The sequence below is a fragment of the Oryx dammah genome, unplaced genomic scaffold, assembly GCF_014754425.2.
Source record: "Oryx dammah isolate SB20612 unplaced genomic scaffold, SCBI_Odam_1.1 HiC_scaffold_27, whole genome shotgun sequence".
Classification (NCBI taxonomy): Eukaryota; Metazoa; Chordata; class Mammalia; order Artiodactyla; family Bovidae; genus Oryx; species Oryx dammah.
This window is the reverse complement of record NW_024070211.1, coordinates 10,215,834-10,234,014: the sequence shown is the minus strand read 5'-3', so window position 1 is coordinate 10,234,014 and position 18,181 is coordinate 10,215,834. Positions and strand designations below refer to the sequence as shown.

At 39.5% G+C, this 18,181-nt stretch overlaps 1 protein-coding gene across 2 annotated transcripts in view; it reads left to right on the top strand.

Annotated features, from left to right (window-relative positions):
• The first annotated feature begins 334 nt into the window (after nucleotides 1-334).
• Nucleotides 335-18,181, top strand: part of WASF2 (WASP family member 2) — a 69,958-nt gene continuing 52,111 nt past the window's right edge. The window contains exon 1 of one of the 2 annotated variants that reach the window (XM_040229793.1): nucleotides 335-522. The gene's annotated coding sequence lies outside the window, so the exon portion shown is untranslated. The remainder of the gene's footprint in view (nucleotides 523-18,181) is intronic. The other variant, XM_040229794.1, reaches the window with a different exon arrangement.

Here is an 18,181-nt window from a genome sequence, read left to right as displayed (position 1 = left end):
TGACCCGTTCATCCTACCAAAGATCCTAGTTATTTGAACTCTAACAAGAAGAATTCACCTCTCGATACACTTTGTACGAATTTTTAGGTGGGACTTTCCTACTTTGAATATAGGAGTTGGTTTAGTTTCAAAGCCACCCCCACTTCGCTTGGTTTGCCCCTTGCTGTTTACTCCGATTGCGGAAGTAGCTCGGGTGGAGCTCCCAGGACGGTACCCTTGAGTACGTCGTTTGCGTAGCTTTTAACTGACATTCCACTCAGGCCAATGGAAAGCCCGGAAGTCCCAGGCGGGTGGGGCAGAGAGCCAATCAGGGTGGTTGGCGGGGTGTGGCTGCGTCCCAGGGCGGGGAATCGCGTAATGGCGGACGCGGGCCGGGCGAGCGCGGCTGGGGGCGTATCGCGCTGAGGGGGGGGGTGGTCCGGCTGTGTGGCAGCCCGAGAGGCGGCCGGAGAGAACAGACCCTGTGCGGAGAAGGGCGGCCGGCCAGCCCTTCTGACGCTAAGGGCGACCGCGCGAGACCAGGTGAGCAACAAGTCCCCGCGGGCGGGCCTAGCCGTGAGGCGCCGGGCCCGATCGGGCCGCCCCTCCCGAGCCGCTCAGGGTTCCGGAGGAGTGGGTGCCGCGCCTCCAGCCGCAGACCGACCGAGAGCCGGTGAGCGGTCAGCGCGGGGTGATGTCTTACAGTACCCTCCCCTCCCCAGAGAGGAGATGTCCCGGAGACCCCCTCGGAGGCTTGGAAGGGCCCGCGAGGCAACGAAAGTACCCCAACCTGCTTTATCTGTGCTTCCAGCTCGCTGTGTGACCTTGGGCAAGTCACTTCCCTTTCTGGGCCTCGTTTTACCCATTTGTAAAACGAAGGCTTTGCGGGCAGACGTTGTCAGAGATCTTGGGCAAGTTCTTCTCTCGGCGGAGCCTCAGTTTCCATCTCGGCCATGAAGGCATTAAAGCGCTCTTTGAGACTTCTGGCCTAAGTTGCAGAGTGGCGGAGAGGAATGTGTAGTGTACGTGAGTGTAGGTGTGTGTCCAGGATGGTCTGCAGAGTAATAAGGAAAGTTGGCTAAAGGGGCCCATCGAGGAAGACTCTGGATGGACCCCAGACTATAATGGGGTGGGGTCTGGTTGTCTTGTCTTCCAGGACCCTAGAATCTCTGAGATGGGGAAGTTTTGTACAGTTCTTCATAGAATCGGAGAAGTGGAAGGGATCCTGGGAGCCTCTTGGGGGCTGTGATTGAAATTTAGGCCCCAAAGAACTTGGTTTTTTTTTTTTTTTTTTTTGGGGTGAGTTAGAAGAAACATTTATGGTGCTCCTACTGTGTGTCAAACAGGTTCTTGTTTAATTTTTACAGCCACACTTGAGAATTTACAGGTAAACTAAGTTTCAGAGGACTTGAGTAACTTGCCCAAGGTCACACAGTAAGGTTCAGAGCTTACCAACATTAGGGTGTTTCCTTTGAGAATCACTGGTCAAGGGGCAATTGACTGTCTACTTAAAGGAAGTTTGTTTTGTCATAGATGGGGGAGGGGTTGGGTCCCAAACACTTGAATTGACTTCTGACAAGGAGACAGGCTGGGTCTTAATCTCTGGATGGTTAATCATAAGTACATCCCCTTTGTTCAGTTTGTGAGTTGGAAAGGACCGTTACCGAATTGTAAAAGTAACTCGGAAGTGTGTCAGAATCTCAGAGAACTCAGTTTGAATCCTGATTGCATGGCCAGTAGAAGTTCACTAACTATTGGTGCATAGACTTGACTCTTGGTTTGGAATGGCGCCAGCCTAGTAACTTTTTCTCCTCCCTAAGAAGGCCAAGCTTTCTTGGGATGGAAGAAATTTCCCATTTGTTAGTGCAAATTTCTTTGGATTCTTGGGGTGAAAGTTTCAATAGCCCGCCTCTTGATTAAGTGAAATACTCCTTTCTTTTTGCTTCCTGTTATTTGACTTCTAGATTAGTGAAGATTGTGGACCTAGAGTGGGTACTACAGATACATTGCAACCCTTAATTTTTCCAAGTCTCTGAGCTTTTGGTTAATAAAAATGGTAGGACGGCAGTGTGCATTGTTCTCATATGTCAACAGTAGGGAAGAAAATTGGAAGAGGAAGTTGCTGAGAAGGAGGGCGTTTCTTAGCATTGGAGCCAATATGTATTTCTTTGTTTGAAATTCTAAAACCAGAAAAGCAGCAACTGAAGGAGGAAGCAAGGAAAGAACTGTGAAACTCTTCTTCCCATTGAAATGTTTTTAAGGACTGTTCTGTTGCTGTCCCCTGTCCAAGGCTCTGCATTCACAGAAAAAGTCACTTGTAATATGTTCAGAGATTATATTCTAGAATGAAAGAATTTTAAATCTTAAACCTTCTGAGATGATTTTTAAAAAGTCAGAACTGAATATGTTATTTGTCAGTGAATGATTGTTTTTCTCAACATAATCACCAATTGTAGTCTTTGGGATTTTTTTTAAAATCAGTGATTTAAATTAGTGTATTAGCCTGAGAGGACTTGATCTAGATATTGGATGATGCAAATGTCCCCATCAGTTGAAAAACAAAAAATGGTGTGTTTTTTGACATTTGTTAAGTCTTTATAATGCTTTATTTTACAGGATTGTATAGTTGTGAATAGTTAAGACATTAAATTTATTATTTACATTTACTCTTAACATCAGTTATATTTTCTGTAAAAGATTTAGTCTTAATTATATATAGTTTATCAGTCTGCAGTACCGTGGGCGGGGGGAGGTTCTTGGGATTAGTTGTGCTTCTGAATTTAGAATTTTGAAAAAGAAATGTACATATATTGTAAGTTATGTAACATCCCTGAAAGGTGTGTGGCAGCACCTTGTAATCAAACATAATTGTATTTCTGCAGTAAAATGTCACAATGTTCACACCAACTGGGATAAATAAATGTTATAAATAGCGTCATGTCATTTCATTTATAGTCATTTCATGTCAGGATTTGCCACCAAATGAATAATGAAAACATGTTTTTTATAGCCTTTTGGATTTTGGAAATAAGGAATTGTGGAATTTTATGGATAGTTTATATGATGAACAATTACAAGGACAGATATTGTCAACCAAGCAAATTTTAAAGTCGTAGGTCCTAAAAACAGTATTACATAGAAGACACTTTTTTCTTTCATATGATATTCTTATTTTAATATACATTAATATGCATTTTTCCTCAAGTACAAAATTTTACCTTTTAATACTGTTGTTGGTCTCTACCTTAGACGTTTGATTGACATCCTTGCCCTCTTTTTTTAAAAAGTAATTTATAGGTCTTGTGCTCATCAATTTTTATATAGCAATTAAGAGAATTGTATCTTTTCCCATATAATTCAGAGAAAGACTAATCAGGTGAGGATCTGTAGAATCATGTTTGCAGAATTTAAAGTTTCAAGGTGGTCTTTAGTATGAGGTCATTGCTGCTGGATGAGATTTAGATCAAAATTTTTACGTTTTTAAGTTTTCAAGCTTCTTCAATTTGTACATCAAGGAGTTTACTAAAATATATTGGATTTCGATCGTTTTGATTTATATTTTTACTTTTAAAAAAATTTCAATTATTTACCATGTGAAAAACTGAAGTTTACCAGCCTTATGAATTTGGGTGATTTCTTTAAACGGCCAAGGACCTCTAGGAGCACGTTTACAAAAATTCGGTCTACTCTTTACTATTCTTGAACACTTCAGCTAGTAGTGAGGTGGACTGGTATTGTTAGAGGTTAAAGAATTATTTCTCCTATTTAAAAGAAGGCCTTCGACATCATGAATTTGAGAGATTCTGGGCTTCAGGACAAACTGCCACCTGATTTGAGGGCCTCAATTCATTCTCCTAATTGGAGTGTCTCCATGGTTCCTGAGAGTGGCACTTTCACTGTCTGGGAGATAGAAAGGGTGGGGAACAGTGTATCAGTGTAACAGTGTATCAGGTGTAGTTAGTGTTTGATTGGACTAGGGAATAGGAACAGTTCTTATCCAGACTCCCTCAGTCTCTTCTGTTTGGTAAGGATTGATAATATTGCAGAAGGGTTACAACTTAGTAAACAAACATATTATTACAGGTTACTCCACTGTGACTGGTTAAGCTCTTCAAAACAAGCACTGTGTATTATACTTCTTGTATATTCTGTAAAGCCTAAAGGCCAAGGCATCACCCTTTTGTTGCATCAGAATTTACCATCAAAAAGGAAATTATATCTGAGAATTCTGATGTCAGTAAACAACCAGGGTTGAGAACCATTGAGGTAAGCACTTGGAAGATGTTCAGTAAATATATGTTGATTAATTTGCTATTGGACTTCCCTGGTGGCTCAGACAGTAAAGCGTCTGTCTACAATGCGGGAGACCTGGGTTCAATCCCTGCGTCGGGAAGATCCCCTGGAGAAGGAAACGGCAGCCCACTCCAGTACTATTGCCTGGAAAATCCCATGGACAGAGGAGCCTAGTAGGCTACAGTCCATGGAGTCACAAAGAGTTGGACACGACTGAGCGACTCCATATTGGTTCTGGCATGAATTGGGTAGGGTGGAAGAGGATTTTTTCATAAAGTAAAATAGCTTTCCAGGATACCAGCACACATCCAACAGTTGGCAGATCTGGACACATAGTCAGTTCATTGCTGGTTAATCTGCCAGCATCGCCATCATGATTTTGTGATCTAGGCAAGATTAGGTACAGTCTTGTCGACAGGCAGCTGGAAGTTCTACTGAATCCGTGGACAGTGGCCTTACTGACTACTGTGATAGGTTGGTGACAGTTGCTCAATGAAAGAACTGTTGAGATTTGAGTCGGGGAGGTGGGCTGCTGGGAACCGGCAGTGCCAAGGGAAAAGTGGAAAGTTGTAATTTGTGTCTCCAAAACATAACAGAATGTGTGGAACATAATTGGTATTCCACAGTTTTTGTTGAATGGCTTTTTGTCTGCAAAGAGGCATTGTAAGCTGTGAAGTAAGATCCTTCCTACTCATCCTTCAGAACTGAGCTAAGATGTCTTCTAAGATGTGAATCATTCCTAGGAAAAGTTGAGTGACTCCCTTGTATGTCTTTTCCTTCATTAAAGCATTTATCGGATGTTGTCAAATCAGATAACAGACAAATTATAAAACTCTTACCTTTACCTGGCGATGAGCTTCTTATGGGCTGGGCTCTATTGTTCGTTTCTGTATGACCAATTGTGAAACACACAATAAAGCCTTTTTTTTTTTTTGCCATGCCACGTGTAATGTCGGATCTTGGTTCCCCCACCAGGGATCGAATCCACATTGCCTGTGTTGGAAGTGCAGTGTCTTAACCACTGGACCTCCAGGAAGTCTCAATAAAGGCTTGATAGATGCTAGTAATGTTTAATTTAGGCCTCTGTCTTCTGTTTCATTCTTGTAGGCTTCTCTTTTTTCCAATTTATGGTCTTTCCTTTTCCGTTTATTCCAACAAACATTTATTAAGAGGTAGGTCTTTATTGAGCTTTGGGGTCAGGTTTCTCATCCTTGGTGCTATTGACATTTTGGGTTGAATAATATGCTATATAGTGGTAGAGTGTCGTGGGAATTGTCGTATCTTTAGCAGTATCCCTGGTCTTTACCCACTGTCTGTTAATGGTAACTGCACCTCTGCCCCTTCTCAGCTGTGCCAACCAGAAATGTCTCCAGATAGTCAGATGTCCTTTGGGGAGAAAATTGTCCCCTGTTGAAAACTCTGTCGAGGGTGGGAGTTAGTGGGGTCATGGAGCGGGGATGAACGTAGGTGTCTCCACATATGCGCTGTCCTTCCATTCCTCCTCTCTGGTTGTATAGTCTCTTGTCTCTGACTTTTGGATAAGAAAGAAAAATGAGGGAAATCAGGAGGTGACAAACTTAAAATAGCACCATCATTTTTATTCTGCTCGTTTTATTTTATTTGGTTTAAATATATTAGAGCAGTACAGACAGTTGAATTATTTATGCAGATTTTGTGAATTCAGTTTCTGCTACCGATTAGGTGGAGTAAAGAACTACTAGAATATTACTACCTTGAATAAAAGACTCAGCTTTTCTCAGAAAAGCTGTTTTAACACTTAGAGAATAACCAGCATTGGTTTTATAGAGAACTTGCCAGGGCTTGTCAGGATTCTTCTCAGCTAATTTTTGAGCTTCTTGGCTAAGATGTATCTTTTAATGTTTCTATATAGATACTTCATAACTCTAAAAAACATGTTTAGCTAATGAGCATGTTTTTCTAAGCACAGTATTTTTTTGTGATAGGTAGATTGGTCAAGGCAGTGATCCTCTTGGTTCCTTTGGACGTTCATAAAATGATGACAAGTTAGTCGTAACACTGGGGGACTTCACTCCTTTGGCCAGCCCTCTATAAGACAACATAATCATTCATGTCTTAGTCACCATTAAAGTGAAGTTGAATGAGTGTTTTTTTTCCCCTGTTCCATTTAAAGTTATGAATAGTACTCTAGAGAATTCAAATGTATGGTTATGAATGGTATCTCAGAATAGTTACCATTTATGCAAATGAAGCACACTTCTTAACTTAGAAACCAAACAGAATTGAATTAGAAAAGAGAAGAATAGAAACAAGAATTGTTGAATGCTTACAGAAGAAATAATGTTCAGATATAGAAGTACCGCAGAAAAATTTGGTCGTCTTCATGATTTCTATACACTAATAAAGACAAACAGTTTGAGATTGATGGGAGAGGCTATTAGACTTTGCCTATGATATTATTTTTCAAGCTGCTTTTCTTTTTGGGTAAATATGGGAAAGCCTGAGACATACTCTCAGTTATAAGATGAATTCTGAATTCTAGTTGAACAGAATTAAGTTTCTTATTTTTAGAATGTAGAAGCCCTTTTGGGAAGAAGCAGTGGTTTAACTCTGTTCCAGTTTGAGTAAATATGTGTATGTATGTGCACAGATACATATTTACACACATTTATGATAAGACTTACGGGGACATTTAAACTTTGTAATTGACATAGTAAAGTAGTGAGCAACTCTTACTCTCACGTGTTTAGAATTGAGACCTTTTCCTCCTGTGATTGTGCCATTGTTCTGGAAAGTACTCAGTCTAGCAAGCTTTCTCTCAAGTCGTATCTTGAGTAATTGTTTTTACCTATGTAGAAGGAGGTCTTAGATCATGTCCATGATGTTCCTTTCCCTTTACAATTGAGAACTATAAGTAAATTTCCCTTTGTAGAATACTGATAGTTTTTAAAGAATAGTATTCCTGATAACAAAGCCATTTGTGGTATTATGAGAAATATAAGATCCACTTTGCCCCCATTTTACCTTTAAAGTTCTTCGAACATTCATACTGTTACAGTTTGCAAAGCACAGTCTCTGACTTTGATACATGTTACAGTCCCGTTCCCAGCATTGAGATAAATTATGTTAGCTACATTTTATACCCATAAATGGGCTTCCCCGTGGCTCAGGGGTAAAGAATCCGCCTGCCAATTCAGCAGACACAGGAGATGTGGGTTTGATCCCTGGGTCCGAAAGATCCCCTGGAGGAGGAAATGGCAACCCGTTCCAGTATTCTTGACAGGAAAATCCCATGGACAAACGAGCCTGGTGGGCTACAGCCCCTGGTGTAGCAGAGAGTCAGACGTGACTGAGCATACATACAGATAAGTAGCCTCAGAGAGGTTAAGTAACTTCCTTAAAGTCATTCAACTAATAAATAACGGATTTGAGATTGAACCCTGTGTTTTGAGATTGAACCCTGTTTTTTTTCTTAATGAGATTTCTTTAAAGATAAAATTTACATATAGTGGAAATACATAGAAATACAAGTGTGTAATTATTGATAGATGAGTTTTGACACATGTAAATACGTGTATGGCTAACACCCAGTCAAGAGATAGACTGTCTCCATAACCCTCCTCAGTTCCTGCTGTCTTACAGGCAACCACTGTTGTGATTTCTATCCTTACATATTAATTTTCCTGTCCTTGGCTCATGCAGTATGTACTCTTGTGTCTGAATACTTCTGTTCAACATAGTTTTTGATATCCATGTTGATGTGTATATCAGTGTGAATCTGAGTCTTGTGGTCTATGTATGGAGTTCTTTCCAACAAACTGTAACTCCTCATTTGCTAATTCTTATATCCATTTTGGGGGCTTTGGTATTTGCATGTAATTTACTTCATTTTTCTAATATATTAGATTTATTTGTTTTTAAAATCTCTTTGGAATTACAAAAGTAATACATGCTCATTGCAACAAATGACAGAATTTGAAGTGAGTAAAGAGTGAAAGTTTCCTCAGATTTATTTTTATTTCTTCATTTTCCCAGTTATGAAAATAATATGAGCTCTTTTTTGTTTTTAAAGCCAAATTAAAAAAATATGAAACAGAATGAGTCACCCGTAATCCCATTGGGCTTCCCTGATAGCTCAGTTGGTAAAGAATCCGCCTGCAATGCAGGAGACCCTGGTTTGATTCCTGGGTTGGGAAAACCCGCTGGAGAGGGGATAGGCTACCCACTCCAGTACTCTTGGGCTTCCCTGTGGCTCATCTGGTAAAGAATCTGCGTGCAATGTGAGAGACCTGTCTTCGATCCCTGGGTTGAGAAGATCCCATGGAGAAGGGAGAGGCTACCGGCTCCAGTATTCTGACCTGGAGAATTCCATGGACTGTATAGTCCACAGGGTCACCAGGAACTGGACACGACTGAGCGACTTTCACTTTCACATAATCCCACTAGTTAGCATTTTGATATGTTTTCCTCTTTTTCTGCAGTTTGTTTACCATATCTGAGACCACAGTTTAGGGATTTTTAGGCTTCCCTTCTTCTATTAGGTTTGTTACATCCTCATTAATTGGTTATTATTTCAGTGTTTGTGCTTGTGGTCACCCTAAATCTGAGTATCTAACTGGTGGTGACCTTGGCTGGGCTGGACTCATCAAGCAGCCTTTTTGAATACTTATTGTATACTCCTTAATCACTCATCTCATTCTTGCATACCCAGCATCCAACATTTCTTGCAGAGTAGGAGGCAGTTAGTTGTGGTTATGAGTATAGATTCTGGAGTCAGCCCATCTGGTTTCAAATGTAGGCTCCTGCATGTATTAGCTTTGTGTATAGCCTTGGGCATTGACTCTTAGGTTCAATTTTCTCATCTGTAAGAGAGGGACCTGTCTAATTAAATTAAGACAATGAATGGCATGTGTGGTTGGACATATCATCTAGTCCAGAATTCTGCTGCTAATGGTAAAGGGGTGAAAGTGTCAGCTTCAAAGTTTAGGGCTCTGTTGCCTAAAATTTGTAATTTTTCTTAGGAAGAAGGTTCTTATGGAAAAGGTGCCTATGAATTTTTCTAGACTATCTTTGAATGATTTTTTTTTTTCTTACATTCTGTACTCGTCATCTGAGTAATGAGTTTTATTACTTTATATACTGGATTGGGTAGTAAACTATTACTTTTTATTAGTCCTAATAAAAGTAGTAAATGTAGACTATATACCAGGTAGTGTGCATGTCTCCATCCTCATGGCAGCCCTTCAGATTAGATATTTAAAGATGAGAAAAGCGAGGCTCAAAGTTAAGTATCATTCCCACTGTCACACAGCTAAGCCTACTGGGATTAAAGCTCAATTCCTTCCTGCCTTCATTTTTTTCCCCTTCTTCCCTTTCCCCCTTCCCTTCCCTTTTTTGAGATAAAACTTCTGTCTGTCTTACTCTAAAACTTGGGCTTAAATTTTTTAAAAAATATACTTTACTGTTTGTTTACACTTCTAACTGGATTGTAGCTTTTAAGATTTGATGTAGTCTACCATTTCACACCCTCTTTGTTTCATACTAATGTGTCCTTTATATATCTATATTAAAAATATATATATATACCTATATAAGCTCCTCTGTCCTTTGGCCTTTTTAGATACCTTTTTAGACCTTCTCTATTTTACCTTTTTGTGTTATGGGGACCACAACTGCACATTTTATTCTAATACAGATACACTTTGCTTGGTACAAGGGCAAGATGATGTGTTCCCTGTTTCCAAGGCTTTCGTAATAATGACCAGCATTTTGTTGCCTTTTTGTAGCTGTATTCAGCATAAATCCAGGGATTCTGATATCCTTTTCCTGTATTGAAACAGGTAGCTTTAGAGCTCATCATTTGATAATTATAGTTTGGACTGCTTTTCCATTACTGCAGTACCTTATTTTTATCTACATGGATGCTATTTTCTACCTTTATTAACACACAACTTTGTATCATACCTCTAGCTACTACTTTAGAGTCATGCAAGCTGAGAAGATTCACTAGACAGTTTTTTCCTAGCTAATTTCTAAAAATGTTATTTCTGATAGGTTTCAGCATTAATCACTGGGGATCCCCTTGTTTATAGGTCTGTCTTGAGAAGGTAAATACTCTTTATTTCTGTTTCTAAATGAATTCGCCAGAGAAAAAAATAAGTCTTCTTAAATAGTATTTATTTACTGTTTTCACTAGCCTTTGGAGGAGTTAAAAAAAATTTTTCATTCTATTCACGTTATATCACGTATCCTCTCACTTCAGACATGCATATGTGTTACCTGAAGCTTTGCAAACAGTAGGTTCTCTGTAGGACCTTAATGTATTAAATGTTCAACAATAATACGCAGTATTGGGTTACTAGTTTAACATTCAACAAATAATTATTGAATATCTGTTATGTGCCAGGTATGAGGAACACAGCTCAGTGATTATAAGAGGCAAGGTCTCAAAAGAAAAAAAAAAGAGGCAAGGTCTCTGCTCTCATGCAGTTTAAGGAGGCTTGGGTAGGCAATAAGTAAACACATAAATCAAGATTAAATTAATCACATAGACAAATCAAGATAGCCTGGAGAAATATTAGCAACTTTAGATATGCAGATGATATCACTCTAATGGCAGAGAGTGAAGAGGAACTAAAGAGCGTCTTGTTGAGGGTGAAAGAGGAGAGTGAAGAAGCTGACTTGAAACTCAGCATTCAAAAAACTAGATGATGGCTCAGGTCCCATCACTTCATGGCAAATAGAGGGGGGAAAGTGGAAATAGTGACAGGTTTTATTTTCTTGGGCTCCAAAATTGCTGAGGACTGTGACTGAAGCCATGAAATTAAAAGACGCTTACTCCTTAGAAGAAAAGTTATGACAAACATTGACAGCATGTTAAAAAACAGAGACATCACTTTGCCAACAAAGGTTGTATAGTCAAAGCTATGGTTTTTCCAGTGGTCATGTACAGATATCAGAGTTGGACCATAAAGGAGACTGAGTGAGGAAGAATTGATGCTTTAGAACTGTGGTGCTGGAGAAGACTCTTGAGAGTCCCTTGGACAGCAGGGAGATCCAACCAGGCAATCCTAAAGGAGATCAAGCCTGAACATTCATTGGAAGGACTGATGCTGAAGCTGAAACTCCAATGCTTTGGCCACCTGATGCAAAGAACTGACTTACTGGAAAAGACCCTGATGCTGGGAAAGATTGAAGGCGGGAGAAGTGGGTGACAGAGGATGAGATGGTTGGATGATATCATGGACTCAATGGACAGGAGTTTGAGCAAACTCTGGAAGATAGTGAAGGACAGGGAAGCCTGGTGTGCTACAGTCCTTGGGGTCGCAAAGAATTGGACACAACTTAGAGACTGAAGAACAAAAACAAACTCATAAAATATTGAAAGATTGTGATATGTTAGTAAGAGAATAAAATAAGGTGTTATAACAGAGGTAATGGAGGAACTCAGAGATGGTTGGGCTTCCCTGGTGGCTCAGTCGGTAAAGAATCTGCCTGCAGTGTGGGAGACCTGGGTTCCGTCCCTGGGTTGGGAAGAAGCCCTGAGGAAAGCATGGCAGCCCACTCCAGTATTGTTGTGTGAAGAATCCCCATGGACAGAGGAGCCGGGTAATCTATGGTCCATGGGGTCACAAAGAGTCAGACACGACTGAGTGACTAAGCACACCACAGAGATGGTCAGAAAGGCTTCTGTGAGACGGTGACAAACCAAAAGTGAAGAATGAAAATGAATGAACCAAAGGAAGAGGTGAGGAAAAGACAGTTCCAAGGTAGAAGGAAAAGGAACTAATTGCAAAGGTATTTCAAAGCTTTGTAGGCTTGATAAGTTTTAAGTAAAATGGGAAGTCTTGATGAGATTTTTTTTTTTTAATTCAGCTGCTTGAACAGATTTTTTTAAAAACTTTTTTTTTCTTTCTTTTTGGCCCCACTGTGTGACTTGTGAGATCTTAGTTCCCCAGCTAGGGATTGAACCTGTGCCTGGCAGTGAAAGTGTGGAGTCCTAACCACTGGGTTGCCAGGGTATTCCCTTTAAAAAGTTGTTAATGCAAAATTTCAAGCATATGTAAAAGTAAAAAATGGTATAATGAATCCCTGTGTATCTATTTCCTAACTAGAGTTACTAATTCATGGCTAATTTTTTCCTTCTAATACTCTATCTCCTCCCCTAATGTTATTTTTTTCAACAATTAATGTAACTTTTATTTATTTTTATTTTTTAAGCTTTATCAAGATATAATTGACAAAAATCTTATATTAAGGTATACAACATAAAAATTTAGTATATGTATATACATTGTGAAATGATTAACCACAATCAAGTCAATTAACACATACATCACCTCACATAGTAACTATTAATCATGTAACTTTTGTTTAAGATTATCTAGCTTATAGACAGCAGCAGTTTAAATACTTGAATTAACAGCCTTTTTTTTTTTCCATTTTTATAACAGCTTTTTTGAGATGTTATTGGCATAAACCACATATTGAAATGTAAAATTTGATAATTTTTGACATAGGTATATACCATTAAAGACACTACCATAATTAAGATAATGAACATACTCATCACTGGTAAATCTTTCCTCCTACCTCTTTGTAATCACTCCCTCCTGCTCTGATGCTTACCTTCACACTCCCAGCCACAGGCAACAACTGATACACTATCACCATAAATTATTTTGAATCTTCTAGCCAGCGTGCATGCTCAGTTGTGTCCAGCTCTTTATATTCCTTTGGACTATCGTCTGCCAGGCTCCTCTGTCCATGGGGTTTTTTAGGCAAGAATAACTGGAGAGGTTTGCCATTTCCTCCTCCAGGGGATTTTCCCAACCCAGGGATCTAACTCGTATGTCCTTGTCTCGTGAGTTGCAGGCAGATTCTTTACCTGCTGAGCCATCAGGAAATCTAGAATTTTATATAAATGGAAGCATACAGTACATGCTCATTGACAGAGGTCTGGTGTCTTTCATTTGGGATGATTATTTTGAGATTCATCCATGTTGTTGCAAGTTTCACTGGTTGTCAAGTAATAATCCATTACATGAATATAGTAATTTTTTTATCCATTCACCTGTTGATGGATATTTGGATGTTTCTAGTTTGGGGCTATTACAAATTAAGCTGCTATGAACATTTGTATACAAGTCTTTTTGTGGACATTTCTTTTTGATTTTTAAAAGTGAGATGCAGGCTTCCCTGGTGGCTAAGTGATAAAGAATCACCTGTGAATACAGAAGTCACGGGTTCGATCCCTGATCCAGGAAGATTCCACATGCCTCGGAGCAGCTAAGCCCGTGCACCACAAGTGCTGAACCTGTGCTCTAGAGCCCATGGTCTGCCACAAGAGAGGCCACCTCAACGTGAAGCCTGTGTACCGCCAGGAGAGTAGCCCCCACTCGCCGAAACCAGAGAAAAGCCAAGCAGTAATGAAGACCCAGCACAGCCATAAATAAATAAATAAAAAGTGAGGTACAGTTCACATACCAAACAGTTTACCCATTTAAAATATGCAGTTCAGGGACCCCCAGTGGTCTGGTGATTGAGAATCTGCCTTGTGATGCAAGGGACCAAGGTTCAGTCCCTGGTAGGGGAACTGAGATCCCACATACCACTGGGCAGCTAAACCCGCACTCCCTGTAGCCAGTGACTCAACTAGAGAGATGTCTGCATGCTGCAAGGAAAATCCTGTGTGCTGCAACTAAGACCCCGAGCCAGCCAAAAATAAATAAATATTAAAAACAAAAATAAAATATGCTATTCAGTGTTTTTTAGTATATTTACAGGGTTATACAGTCATCACCACTGTTTAATTTCAAAATGCAGAATGTTTTTATCACACCAGAAAGAAACCCCATACCTATTAGAAGTCACTCCCATTTTCCCCTCCCCACAGCCCTGAAAGTGAAAGTGAAGTCGCTTAGTCGTGTCCGACTCTTTGCGACCCCATGGACTGTATCCCACCAGGCTCCTCAGTCCATGGGGTTTTCCAGGCAAGAGTACTGGAGTGGGTTGCCATTCCCTTCTCCAGGAGATCTTCCCAACCCAGGGATCGAACCTGGGTCTCCTGCATTGCAGACAGACTGAAATTAGACTTAAATAAAATAAAGTGGTGCAGATCAGCCCCCAAAAGTAATGTTTTTGATACAAAGTCACTTACATGACCTTGTTAGGCAATTTGCCATGACACTGCCCTTGTGTACGAAAGGCAAGCATGGGACATGAAGCATTTATATTGGGAAGTCAAGTGTTCCTTGGCAATCTATGTTAAACTCCCTTCCAGAGTTTACAACCAGAATTCATAGTAATTTTGAATTAGTCAAGGTTGAAATAGATGAAGATATTTATAGAATTAAACTTTCGGGGAAAATAAATTTAATGTCGTTTTTACATGGTATTACTTACACTAATCTGCTTCTCGTGTCTGTGGATTTGCCCTTTCTGGACATTTCATATAAATTCAGTCATATAACATGCTGTTCTGTGGTTGGCTTCTCTCACCTAGCACAATGCTTTCAAGTGTCCATCATGTGGCAGGCTTGTATCAGTACTCCACTGTATGGATGTAACACTTTTATTTATTCATCAGCTGGTGGACATTTGGTTTGTTACCACTTTTTTGCTATCATGAATGACGGTGCTATAACATTTGTATAGAGATTTTTTGGAGTGGATGTATGTTTTCATTTCTCTTGAGTACACACCTAGGAATTTGCCGGGTCATATGGTAACTCAGAAACTGCCAGTCTGTTTTCCAAAGTGGCAGCACTATTTTACATTTCCACCAGCACTGTATGATTCCAGTTTTTCCACACCCTCACCCATATTTCTCATCTTTTTTTTTTATAGCCATCCTAGTGAGTGTGAAGTGCTACCTCATAGCTTTTGTTTTGTTTTTGAAGTACAGTTGATTTACAGTGCTGTGTCAGTGTTTGGTGTACAGCATAGTGATTCAGTTATACATGTGTATGTTCTTTTTCTAATTCTTTTCCGCTGTAGTTTGTTACAAGATACTAAGCATAGTTCCCTGTGCTATACAGTAGGACCTCTTGTTTATCTGCTTTCTATGTAGTAGTTTGTATCAGCTAGTCCCAAATGCCTAGTTTGCCCACCTCCCACATAGCTAATGTTCTGATTTCCATTTCCCTAATAACGAGTGTGATGTTGAGAACCCCTCATGTATTTGTTGGCTGTTTCCGTATCTTCTTTGGAGAATGTCTGTTTAAATGCCTTACCCATTCTTAAGTTGGGTCATTCATCCTTTTTATTATTGAATTGAATAGTTTTTTATATATTCTGGATACAAGCCCCTTACCAGATATGATATGTAAATATTTTCATTTCTGTGTGTTGTCGTCACTTTCTTGCTGTGACCTTTGAAGTACAAAAGTTTCTTAATTTTGATGAAGTATGGTTTATCTACTTTTCCTTTGCTTGTTTGTTTTTTTGGGTGTCCTATCTAAGAAACCATTGCCTAGTCCAGGATTGTGAAGATTTACACCTATATTTTCTCCTTAGAGTTTTATACTCTTAGATCTTATAGTTAAGCCTTTGATCCATTTTGAGTTAATTTTTTGTTATGGTGTTAGGTAGAGGTTCAACTTTATTCTTTTCAGATGAGTATCTAATTGTCCCAGCACCATTTATTGAAAAGATAATTTGTTCCCCATTGAATTTTTTTGCATCCTTGCTAAAAATAAATTGACCATAGAGGTTTTTGGGAGTTCTCAGTTCTGATCCACTGACCTGAATGTCTGTTCTTACGCCAGTGTCATAATCTTGATTACTGAAGCTCTTTTATTATAAATTTTGAAATAAAAAAGTATGAGTCCTTCAGCTTTGTTCTGTTTTTCAATATTGTTTTGACTTTCTGAGTCCCTTGCACTTCCATATAAATTTGGGCTCAGCTTGTCAATTTCTGCCAAAAAAAAAAAAATTCATCTGGGATTTTGATAGGAATTTCATTGAATCTGTAGACTAATTTAGGATGTATTGCTATTGGAACAATATTAAGTCTTTCACTCTGTTAATATAGGGTGTTTTTTCATTTATTTAGGCCTTCAAAAATTTTCTCTATGTTTTGAAGTCTTTAATGTACAAGTTTTACACTGCTTTTATTAAATTTATTCCTAAGTATTCCTAAATTTATTTTGATGCATTTGTAAATAAAATTATTTTCTTAGTTTAATTTTTGGATTGTTTATTACTGCTGTTGCTAAGTCACTTCAGTCTTGTCCGACTCTGTGCGACCCCATAGATGGCAGCCCACCAGGCTCCGCCATCCCTGGGATTCTCCAGGCAAGAACACTGGAGTGGGTTGCCATTTCCTTCTCCAATGCATGAAAGTGAAAAGTGAAAGTGAAGTCACTGAGTCGTGTCCAACTCTCAGCGACCCCATGGACTGCAGCCTACCAGGCTCCTCCGTCCATGGGATTTTCCAGGCAAGAGTACTGGAGTGGGGTGCCATTGCCTTCTCCGGTTTATTGCTAGTGTATAGAAATAAAATTGATTTTTTTAAAAGAAATTTATTTTGTTGCGTCGTGGGTCTTACTTGCAGCACATCATTTCTTCATTGAGTCATGGGGAATCTTTTGTTGCAGTTCATGGGCTCTAATTGTGGCTCACGGGCTTAGTTGCTCTGAGGCATGGGGAATCTTAGTTCCCTGACAGGGATTGAATCCTCGTCCCTTGCATTGCAAGGTGGATTCTTTTAACCACTGGACCACTAGGGGAGTCCCTAAAATTGATTTTTGTATATTGATCTTGTATCCTGCTGCCTTGGTTCTAACAGTGTTTTGATGGATTTCTTAGCATTTTCTATATTACACGATCATGTTATCTGCAGATAGAATTTACTTCTTCCTTTCCAGTCTCATGCCTTTTCTTTCTTTTTCTTACCTGATTGCCCTGGCTGGAACCTCCAGTACAGTATTGAACAGAAGTGAGAAGAATGGATATTTCAGTCTTGTTCCTAACTTTAGGGGGGAATCTTTGGGTTTTTTAAAAAAAATTAGTTTATTTATTTGGCTGCACTGGACCTTAGTTGCGGCATATGGGATTTAGTTCCCTGACCAGGGATTGAACTCAGGTCCCCTGCATTGGGAGCATGGAGTCTTAGCCACTTCCCCACCAGGGAAGTCCCTTTGTCTGGTTTTGATAGCACAGTAGTACTGGCCTCATAGAATAAGTTCAGACTTGTTTGCCTTTATTATTTTTGAAGCAGATTTCATTTGTAAATACTTCGGCACATATATATATATATATATATATATATATATACACACACACACACAATGCAAGTATTTTCCCTACTGGAACACGATTATATTAGCATTGTCACACCCCAGTGTCTTTAAGTATCCATTTAGTTAGTGTTTTACAGAGGGAGTGGGTATGTGATTTGCATTTTTTGTAGATTAATGTAGGGACTTCCCTGGTGGTTCAGTGGCTAGACCACGCCAGCTCCCAATGCAGGGCCAGGTTCAATCCCTGACCAGGGAACTAGATCCCATTTGCTGCTCCTGAGAGTTTGCATGCAGCGACTAAAGATTCCGTGTGCCACAGTGAAGACGAAGATCCTGCATGCCACAACGAAGACCCAGCGCAGCCAACAAAATAAATAATTTTTTTTAAAGAAAAGATTAATCCAATTGCTGCAAAAAATATGAATTATTTTGGGGGCAGGGATTGATATAAGGTGAATAGCAGAAGTCCAGGTGGTAGAGACGTCAGCTAGGTTGGTGGAAGAAGAAATGAGAGAAGTAGATGTATTTAGTAAGTATTTTAGAGGTAGAGCTGATAGGCTTGATGATGAATTAGCTGTGTGGGTCAAAGAAGAAAACAAGGATTGAGCATGCCTTCCTTCTAGAAACTCTTCTCTAAACTTTTTAACAGGGCATTGTTCCGATTCTCTTGCTTTTCTTGATCTTTC